The sequence below is a fragment of the Pogona vitticeps genome, chromosome 2 (assembly GCF_051106095.1).
Source record: "Pogona vitticeps strain Pit_001003342236 chromosome 2, PviZW2.1, whole genome shotgun sequence".
Taxonomy (NCBI): Eukaryota; Metazoa; Chordata; class Lepidosauria; order Squamata; family Agamidae; genus Pogona; species Pogona vitticeps.
Window position 1 is genome coordinate 67,921,881 of NC_135784.1, and position 10,585 is coordinate 67,932,465.

Genomic DNA, 10,585 nt, shown 5'->3' on the forward strand with positions numbered 1-10,585 from the left:
ATTGAGGAATAGTTGAGAGATGCCTCAAAAATCTCCCGCATCCATCTGTAGGTAAGGGCCTGAGTGTCTTATTATCTGCAGTATTTCCTTCAACATTTCCAATTCTGTATAGAACCAGCTGTGTCAAAAAGCAGGGCGTGCCTTTTGAAAATGATTACTTTCTTGTAGTGAAAAGAAACAAAAAGAAAAGCTGGCAAATGCTTAAATATCAGGAAGATAACTTTTGAAAAATGAAGGAAGTGTTGTACCTGCTTCCATCTATCTTGAAGAGATAAGGGCAAGACTTTTCCGGAATCTGGAGAAGAAGATAAAATATCTTATCGCATCAGTATACACATACTATCTAACAAATCTTCCTTGGCTGTCTTAATGCAAAATGCCAAGCCTTGGTTTAGCATTTCAAGGACCTAATTTAGCATTTGGTCCAAATCCTAAATTGTAGTTAATCATAACTCTGGTTCATTGAGACCAGTCAGCTTTGTGAAAAATGGCCTTAGCATTCAAACCCCAGAAAGAGGTCTTCTCAAGTTCTTCATTACACTCGCTCTCACAACTATAGAAAAGCTAATTTTTAAAACATTTTGTTATGCAAGAGCATATTAATCCACTTAATATGTTTGTCCCAAAGCTTAATTACGTCCAAAACCCTCAAGAGGGCATTGAAACTTGCTGAAAAATTAACATGCAAAAGAATGGAAATCTAGACTATCAAGAGAGGGGAGAGGGAACTAAGAAATACAAATTTTCCTCAGCTAGCAGTGGATTAGTGCACTATATAATGGCAGTATCAGTTTTAAAGAAGCTGGAAACCCCTAGATTTATGTTTGTAAGTATCTCAACCTGGAAATTAGGATCATCTAAGGAATTAGGCTTATTCTTTCTCCCCAGTAATGGATACAAACAGGCCTGTCTCTGATACTTGAAATCCATGCTGAGATAATTAACCAGAAATAATTGCAATGCATGTTGCAAATTATAACTTTGTCCTGTGTGGAAAGAGCGTGTTTTATTTGTGCTTTGCTCCCTTATGTCGCTCTCTGACCAATCAACTATGAAGTGTTAATATTAAAAGGTGAGTGGCTGGCACAAACCTTCACTTTGTAACCTCTAGTAACTTCAGAAGTAGTTGTGAATGGTGAGAAGCAGAGAATTGAAACAATGTGCACACACATAATTCAGGTTGTGCTGGCAATATCAACAGGACTGCCTGCACTGATGGTGGTAGTGGTGGTGAACTGTATATTTATAGTGAAGTTCTAAATGGAGGGACGTGGTGGCACTGTGGGTTAAACCACAGAAGCCTCTGTGCTGCAAGGTCAGAAGACCTGCAGTCATAAGATCAAATCCACACGATGGAGTGAGTTCCCGTCACTTTGTCCCAGCTCCTCGCCAACCTAGCAGTTTGAAAGCATGCAAATGCAAGTAGATAAATAGGTACCACCTCGGTGGGAAGGTAATGGTGGTCCATGTCTATTCATGCTGGCCACGTGACCATGGAAGATTATCTTTGGACAAAACACTAGCTCTATGGGTTGAAAATGGAGATGAGCACCACCTCCTAGAGTCAGACACAACTGGACAAATTGTTGAGAGGTACCTTTACCTTTACCTCTACTTGGAGCATTTCGAAAAAGAGGCCCTGGTTTTGACACCTTTCACACCCACATACATGGATGACACCTTCGCAATTTGGAACCATGGTGAAGAAAAACTGGAAGAATTTCTAAACCATCTCAGTAGCATCCACCCAAATATACAATTCACCATGGAAAAAGAAATAGAGGGACAACTCCCTTTCTTAGATGTCATGGTCATACGCAAACCTGACGTCCTATTGGGACACAAGGTCTACAGAAAACCCACCTACATAGACCAGTACCTACACAAAAACTTCAACTACTACCCATAGCAAAAAAGAGGCATAATCAAAACACTGGCAGACTGTGCAAATCGGATCTGTGAAGCTCTGTTTCTCAGCACCAAACTCAACCATCGGAAGTGGGCCTTACAAGCAAATGGATATTCCAAGAATGAAATCACAAGAGCCATCAAACCAAGAAAACAACACCAAACTAAAGAAGAAATCAGCCAGCCACAAATAAAGTATTTCTACCATACATCAAAGGGATCGCGGACCGCATGGGGAAACTTTTGAAAGAAAACAACCTACAAACAATATTCAGGCCCACCACAAAAATACAACAGATGTCATGGTCAGCAAAGGACAAAAGGGACCTCCTCACCACTGCAGGAGTATACTGCATACCTTGCAGTCATATTGGGACCACAAAACACAGCATTCACACCAGAATCAAAGAACATGAAAGACACTGGAGAAAAAAACAACCAGAAAAATTGACAGTAGCTGAACATGCCCTGAAACAAGCTGAGCATGAACTCCTATTTCAAAACACAGAAGTACTGGACAACACCAGCAAACATGATGTTAGACTACAGAGGGAAGCCATTAAAATCCACAAACACCAGCAGAGCTTCAACAAAAAAGAACAATACAACTATAACAAAAAACACCCTGATCGCTATAATCACCCAACCTCCTGAAAAGGACAAAAAGCTGATCCCACAGCTACAAATACTCAACTATCCCACGCACTACACCAGAACACAGACAAGAGTTCTAACTCCTGTTCCCTGAAGATGCCAGCCAGAGATTGGTGAAACATTAGGAAGAAAAACCTTCGAAACATGGCCAAAGAGACCGAAAAACCTACAACAACCATATGATTTATTTATTTAAAATATTTTTATCCCACCTTTGATTACTTGATCAGTTCTCTCTTCAGGAGCACTTATAACATGATTAGTTTTCTAACAACAGTTGAATAGTCTCCCACTGTTAAGGCGGATTCTATTTCCCCATTAGCCTCCATGCTAAATTCCTGGCTAATTTTTATGCTTTATAAATGAAATATCTACTGTTCTCCTACTTCTCCTTAATGCACTTGTTGCCTTCCCACTTCACCCCACATCCTTGTAACCATCAGATCTCCTAAGAGAATGCTGAAAGCTGGAATAGAGAGGTTCCAAGTCCAGTTGACCCCAATTTAAGTTGAGATGAGTCCTTGTCTCAACCAGGCTGTCTAAATGGCACCCTTCTACCAAGTCTATTCCCACTTAAAAACCAATGAGAAACCAAGTTATAATCATGAGTCTTAGAGTCATCCAGAACTCTCAAAACTCAGGAAAATACTGGACTCAAAGTAGCTTAATTTGTGGCCTTAAAGAAAAATAAATTAAGTATGGTAGCAGGTTATCTGTTCAAGAGACCAAGCATAAGTTTTAGTATTATTGTTTTATTAGAAAAATGAAGATCTAGATAAATTCAGTTTATTGTGAAGCATAGCATTCAAAAACATTTCTATTAACTAAGGTAGTTAGAAATTTAGCAAATCCCAGCTACCAAAAATAAAATAAGAAAACTATTATCTAAAAAATAGGTAAGGCTGAGCTTCCCTTTCTATTCTCCTACTATGAACTACATCCTAGCAAATCAATGGGAACTCCAAAGTACATTCAAAAATCCATATTCCAAGGCAAAGTCCAAAAAATCCATAAGCACAAAAAAGTCTCTCTCTGTGTCAGCGTCTCTCCATTTTCTTCTCATACTGGAAAACCCTCCTTCTTCACTCTCCACTGATGTACACCAGTCAGGACAATGGATTGCTCATCTCTCTCCACCTCCTTTTCTCATGAGATCGCAGGTGTCGTTGACATTCTTCCTCGGATGTTATGGCTCGGCTCTTCGTCTTCGGTCTCAGCCACTCTACCTACATGATAACATTCCTAACTAGCTGCAAGAGAAAACAACTTCTCGATGCTTCTAGTAAAATGACACAGACCAAGATGGATTCCTTCTACACCATTTCATGACTACAAATCCCATTTAGAAATTACATTCTAGCTTCAATAACCTAAACCATGACAATCCTCTCCTTGGTTCCCTTGCAGGGTGTCCCCTCCAAACTCCACTGTCTTCTCACCTCTCCCTCCCACCTCTGCTATCTTGCTGCGACTTTTGATGATTGTAATGATTTCTGAACTTGGAGGGACTGTCAGCCAATGTAAGCTGGGATCTCTGAATAGTCTCAGCTCAGCCCACAGTGTAATCTATTGCATTTCATTGCTCACTGGGCCACTGCCTGCCTGCTGTAATAACCTTTGCATGGCACTGATCTGTTTCCATTGGGTTTCAGACCTTGCTTTGGCATAGAGGCAGATTTCCTTTAGGACGACCTTTGCTGGGGAAGAAATAAGGAAAGAACAGACCTGAACCTCTCAGTGCCATGCAGCCTAGTGGATTCTGAGAACTGTAGTCCAACAAAGTAATGTTTCCAAGCCCTCTAGCTCTGGATCTGGGCTAGGTTGGTTTGTTTCTTATCTGATGTGAACTAGAAGTTCAGAAATACTGTAATGGCAAACTCTGGTTTGATACAAGCCAGGAAAGAAGCACCAAAACCAGCAGGGTAGGAAGTGAAGGGAGGAATGGACAGGCCTGTCACTTACAACTAGTCTCCTAAATTAAAAAAAAAATGATTATGGTGATTTCCTCTGAAGCTCCTATCCCCCCAGGTCTTCACAGGTTGCTAATCACTAGTATTTGAATCAAAACTACTATAACTTTAAACAACTTTTAACTCTCTATTCCATTCATCGTTCTTACAGATCTCTAACTCACTCTTAGTTCACTTTTAAGTTTCACACAGTCTCTCTCTACCAGAATCTCCTCAGACTCCATACCCCAATCTATATATCCAGCCCTTTCCCCCTTGGCTCCGCCTTCCGTCCACTCATTGGCCCCTTCTCCACTGTTCTCATGTGATGGACAGGTGAGAGCAGGGCTGTTCACTACAATGATCTACCCTAAACTACAACATAGGGTCCATTTCTCTCTATTCATGTAGGAAAGTGGTATCTAAAGAAAGCTTTTGCCAGGCCCCTTGTTATAGCCATTGGTTAATAAGTAGAAGAACATGTAGCTTTGTTCGCCCATTACTGCAGCACGGCTAAAAACTCCCTATTCATATTTATGTCACATCTAAGTGCTGTTTTCAAGAGAAATTGGTTTCTGTAGGATGAGCTTCAAAGGCTGATCCAGGCATATTCTTGCACCTCTATTGTTATGAAATTGAAAGCCATATATCTTTGGAACACCTTGCCCCCAGAGATCCAACTGGCACCCTCTCTGGGAATTTTAAAAAAGCAAGTTGAAGACTTGATTCTTCCAGCAGGCTTTCTCCCCTCCCATTACATAGTTTCCTTTCCCCATATTCAACCAGATTTTCTTTATTGATCTTTGTTGCTCTTCACAACAAAGTTATTTGAATGCTGTTTTTATCTTTATATTCTATAAGTTGCCCAGAGTCGATTCCTGAATCTTGAATGGGTGGTGTAAAAATGTAACAAACAAACAAATAAACAAATGAACAAATAAAGAGTTCTTAATTGAAACAGATATAATCTTAAAATAATAATAATATTAGAACTGCAGAGCTGGAAGAGACCCTATAGAAGATCATCAAGTCTAGCCCCTGTCAAAGAGGCACGGTGGGGAACTGAACTAACAACCTCTGGTTCTCAACCAGAGACCTAAACCCCTGAGCTACTCAGCAGTTCTACACTTAGCGAAAGCTAAAAGCCTCCCTCATTCACGTATTTCTCTAAGAGAACTCAAGACATGCTCAAGTAATCTGGAAAGTCCCTATATGTTTTTGCATGCCAATAGCAATACATACCTTGAAGGAGTTTAATATAGTTTAATTTCTTAGCTCATTTGAAAGGTCAAATTATTTCCTGCCTATGAATTTAATGTCATAAACACATTACATCTTTTGGTTACATACTTGTTCCAATAGCTTACATATAGGTTCGTATCATTACAAGGCGACTGTTTAGAATATTGCTTATTGATTGGTACATGTAATACATATGCTAATATTATTGTTTCAAAAAGAGTATAAAGAGTTGTAACTGCAGCACAAGGTGTGCTTCCAGTGTAGTTCTTTTGTAGTTCTTTTCCAGTGTAGTTCTGCACTCTGTGGTTGCACCTATTGTTACCCAGTAAAAATAAACTTCGTTTAAGCTCTTTAGCGACTGTCTCCAACCTTCACTGAAGGAACAGACTCCAATAGTCGTTTGGTACCCAACCAGTGAAAGGTTGTCTGGCATTCAAAGAAAATGAGCATCTTTTCTCCCCCATCTGCCAGCTTCCCATGAATAGCCTACTTTCACTGAAACTATTGAAGAACGGCAATGGGAATATTTAGTGAGTAGTATAAGAAGTCAACAACAGACAACATAATGGGGTGTGTTTAAGAAAGGTGCTTTTGTGCGCATTATATAATTACACATTGCTTCTTTTATGCTAGCACAAAGTTTAATCCCGATTAAGGCCAATTTCCTTGCTAAAAGCACAGTACACAAGACGGTTACACTTTCTATTGTGAAGATTTCAGTGCAATTTTAAGCAGCCTCTCCTTTAGTCCACTGGCTTTCTTTGGTGAACCCAATGTTTCATTATCATGGCATGAGGTGTTGCTAATGGCACATTATAGCACTGCAATTAAGAACTATGTTCTGAGCGACAAATTAAGGGGAGATGTTCATTCTCTTGTGCCCCATTTAAACAAAAAAACATACACATAATTATTTCTGACCCCTGTTGTCAAATTCAAATAATGAAATGCTATCATAAAAAGGAGGAGGGCTGCCCCCTCCCTTTCCAGCATTTGTGCTTACAAAACAGATTGCAAATATTTTTTTGAGAAAGATTACTCACCTGCTCCTGAATGCCCTGCGGGTGAGTGCATTTCGACTGCAGCAATTTGTTCTCCTGTTAAGCTTCGCGTGCTTTGTATTTGCTAATTAAACATCAACATGAGAGTGTACACGAGGCAGGCTTTATTCCTCATCGTGTAAATTTCGACTTCCATCAACAATGAACAGGGTGGCTATTTGTATTAGCTGAGTGACTGTTGCAGTTGCTGGGGGAGGGGAGAGGCTTGAAATACATAATAATAAGTAAGGTTGAGAGTGGTGAAATAAGCCGTCCAAGTTTAATAATCCAGAGTCGAGGCAACCAACCATCTAATTTCCCCCAAATTCTTTCGAGCCTACACAATGGTTGTTTCTACAAACAGAAATCAGCCAGACCACTGGATGGCATAACCAACCAACACATACAAGGAAATCAGAGAGGAAATTTGCCTATCATTACAGGAGTAAATGGATATATTCACTATCCTATGTAAAAGCTCAAAAACCATGCTGGCCGACTTGCTTCTTCATTTACAGGGACCTCCACCCTCCTTTTCCTCCTCACCCCCTTCTCCCACACTAGAATGGCTAGCAAAAACATCTGGTAGCCATTTCAGTGCGAGCTACAGGCAGTTTCAGAGGTAACAGATAGGCGAGATCCATTTCAATTGGGTTTTAGTTTGTGCCATGGGATTGAAATGACATTGGTTGCCCTGCAAGACAACCTCCTGAGGGAGGGAGGCAGACAGAAGGAGTGTAACCCTATTCGTCCTCCTGGATCTTGTTGCTCAGTTTGGCATCATCAGACAAGCCATGTTATATTGCCCAGTAAGAGAAGGGCAACTGGTGACAGAATCTTGACCAGGAACAAAATAAGTAGGACTAGAGTCTGGGTCAGAACATGTGTAAGTGGTAATGGAAACAAGACCAGGAAGAAGGGGAAATGTGATGCTTTGCGTGTCCTCTAAGCTGTCCTTCCCCTTCCCTTCTGTCTCCTTGTTCGCGTCTGTCTTCTTATCCTATTTCTCCTTCCCAGCATTCCACCCACCCACTTTGTTCTCTCCTGGGGATTTTATACACCCTTTTGGCCCCACTGCCCTCCAGCCAGCTACCCTAAGAGGGTTGTTTCATTGCTAGGCAACCAGCGGTGGCCATGTAGGTAGGCTCCACAATGGGAAATGGGAGACCTGCAAAGGTCTCTGCAGTAGCAGAATGGACACAATGTTCCCCAACTCCTTCTGATGACATCATAACGCATCTGATCAAAGTGCAATAAGGAAAAAAATGTAAAATAAAAACATCTTCTCACAGCCTCTTAAAAACATCTCAATGTGTCATTATCAAAATGTAGCCCAAAAAGGCATCTTTACCACCCACTGGAATAAGTTACATTTTCTCTAGTCTCTGAAAGGTGAGCAGGGTCAGGCCTTGGGACAGCAATACATAATCTTGGTGACACCATTAAAAAAGGGTCCTAATTCTTTGCACCACTCTAATGTTCTAACGCCAACTGCGCTCCCATTTCCCTCCCTCACATACACCTTCATGAAATCAATTCCTCCCTTGCTATGGTGCCTCTCTTGACCACAAGGCTCTCCCTTAATCCTGACTGGTTTTTCTGCTTAAAATTGTGCTGGCCCCCCAGCTGGTTTTCCTTATTAAAAGGAAATAAAGGGGAGAAATATATAAATAAAAGAGTAAAGTCTAGTTAAGCTCCAAATACATGAATCACTAGATGAGAGCTCAACGGAAGTAAGAAATCCTGCAAATACAGTCATGATTGCTTTTTAAGGCACTCCCATAGGAAATAATGTACATTAATGCACAGTCCTAGAATCAAAGCCTGTCTTTGGTGCCAGAGCTTAGCTTGAGAAACCTAAATACTTTCGAAAGCAATAGAACTAGGCATAGAGAAATTAAAGGAAAACCTGCTCAGTGCTAGAAAAGTTACAAAGTGGGTACCAAGCAAACGTCCATGACAGAGTAATCAATGGCCATGGGGACCCACCACTGAAAAGACTCTCACCCATGGAACCACCTGTCAAAGGGCACATTGGTAGGCTGATATGGAGACAAATAACCCTTGAGTCCCACTTGGCCTAGAATGTAACAGGGCTTTGATAATAATCACCAGCATCTTGAGTTGCAACCTGAAGTGGATTGGAAACCAGCACTGCGATATTAGCATGGGCAAACAGCAGTACCAGCAGCAGGTCCCAGTTAGCAGCCAAACAGCTGTATTTAGACTTCACTGCAATAACAGTCAAGGGGTGTCTTTCAACCAGACGTATACTTTGATGCTTCTCATTTTATACTTTTAATCCTGCTCAAATGGAAGGAAATAGATGAGAATAACTCTATTAATGATGTTTCTGGCAGCACTAAAAAGTGGAAAGCTTGTTACTATGGTTCTGTTCTCTAGTGGGAATTACTGAGATATACTGTAAAATGAAGTGACTAAAAATAATGTGGAAGTCAACTTAAAATGGCTTGATTGAAGGGGGCAATCTCTCTTATTCTAACCTATCATTGGGTGAAGCAAGAAGGCAACAGTTATAACACCTATCAGCTGGAAAATTTTGCAATGCCCAACTGTCTCTATTGTATCAAATGCTGCAGTTGTAATTTGCACCATGCAAGAAAATAGATACTTGGATGAAACCTAATACACTACATGCTGTGCCCAGGTTGACTGCGATGGCACCAAAATATCACTCCTTGTTTAAAGGGCTAAACGTGTGTCCTTGAGACGAAGTTCTTTGGGCCTGTGGCCAGAGGGGTATATATTTCTACACAATGAATTGGTCCCTTTAACTATAACAGAACAGCTTGTGAGCTTTTATATGAAAATGATGTACATTCCACAACTATTATTTAAAGGTGGTACTATCAGTCAGTGGAAGAAATTATGCAGTCAAGTATGCACACAGTTGTAGAGAAAAATCAATAAAATGTATTACATTGATGAATTTAGGGGAGTAAACTTTTAGTTTGCAGTGCAATGCTTCTGGAAGTGAAGGATTGGCTGGCTTCATGCCATTGCCCAGGAGATGTCCAAGTGTACTCATTAGACATGGGATATTTGTATTCGCATCCCTGAGGATACAGATATGAATATTGGCAGTACAGTTGCTGAGGAAATCCAGTCCCCCCCCCCCAAACCGGTTGGTCCGTTCATGAGTCGCTGCATGGCCCATGCAGCCATTGTCCTCCTCTTCCCCGCCTCCTCACACAGTCTACTACTCTGGTGAAAAGACAAGATGGGGAGTCTCCTCACTCAGATGTTGAGTGATCAGCTGCATGGGGAGGCAGGAAAGATACACCCAGGCAGACTCCACAATTGGTGCAACAACAAGGATGATGGCTGTGCATGCCACGCGACAACTTTGACTGGATCGGCCAATTTTGAGGGGAAGGATTGGATTTTTGTGGCATCCGTGATGCTGATCCCCAGGAATACAAATATAAATACCCCATGTATAGTATTCAAATTGTTTTTTTCCATTCTTTGGAGCCTCTCCTTTTGTGTCCCTATAATTATGTCCATAATTTTAAATTGTGCAATGCTCTGATACGAAGAAAGGAAGAAGAAACAAGAGAAGCTTTTAGTATTTTGATTCAAGGCATGGGTTTAATGCTCACATTCACTAATATTAGTTTCTGCCCTGATCCCAGGTGGGATGGTTTCAAAAGCAAGGTCTTGGCAGGCTGAGCTGATTCAGTGTAAGGACTCTAGAGCCAGGGGCAAAGTAATGTAGAGCAGGAGTCATCAACCCCCAGTCCGCGGCCCAGTGTCAGTCTGTGGGCTTGT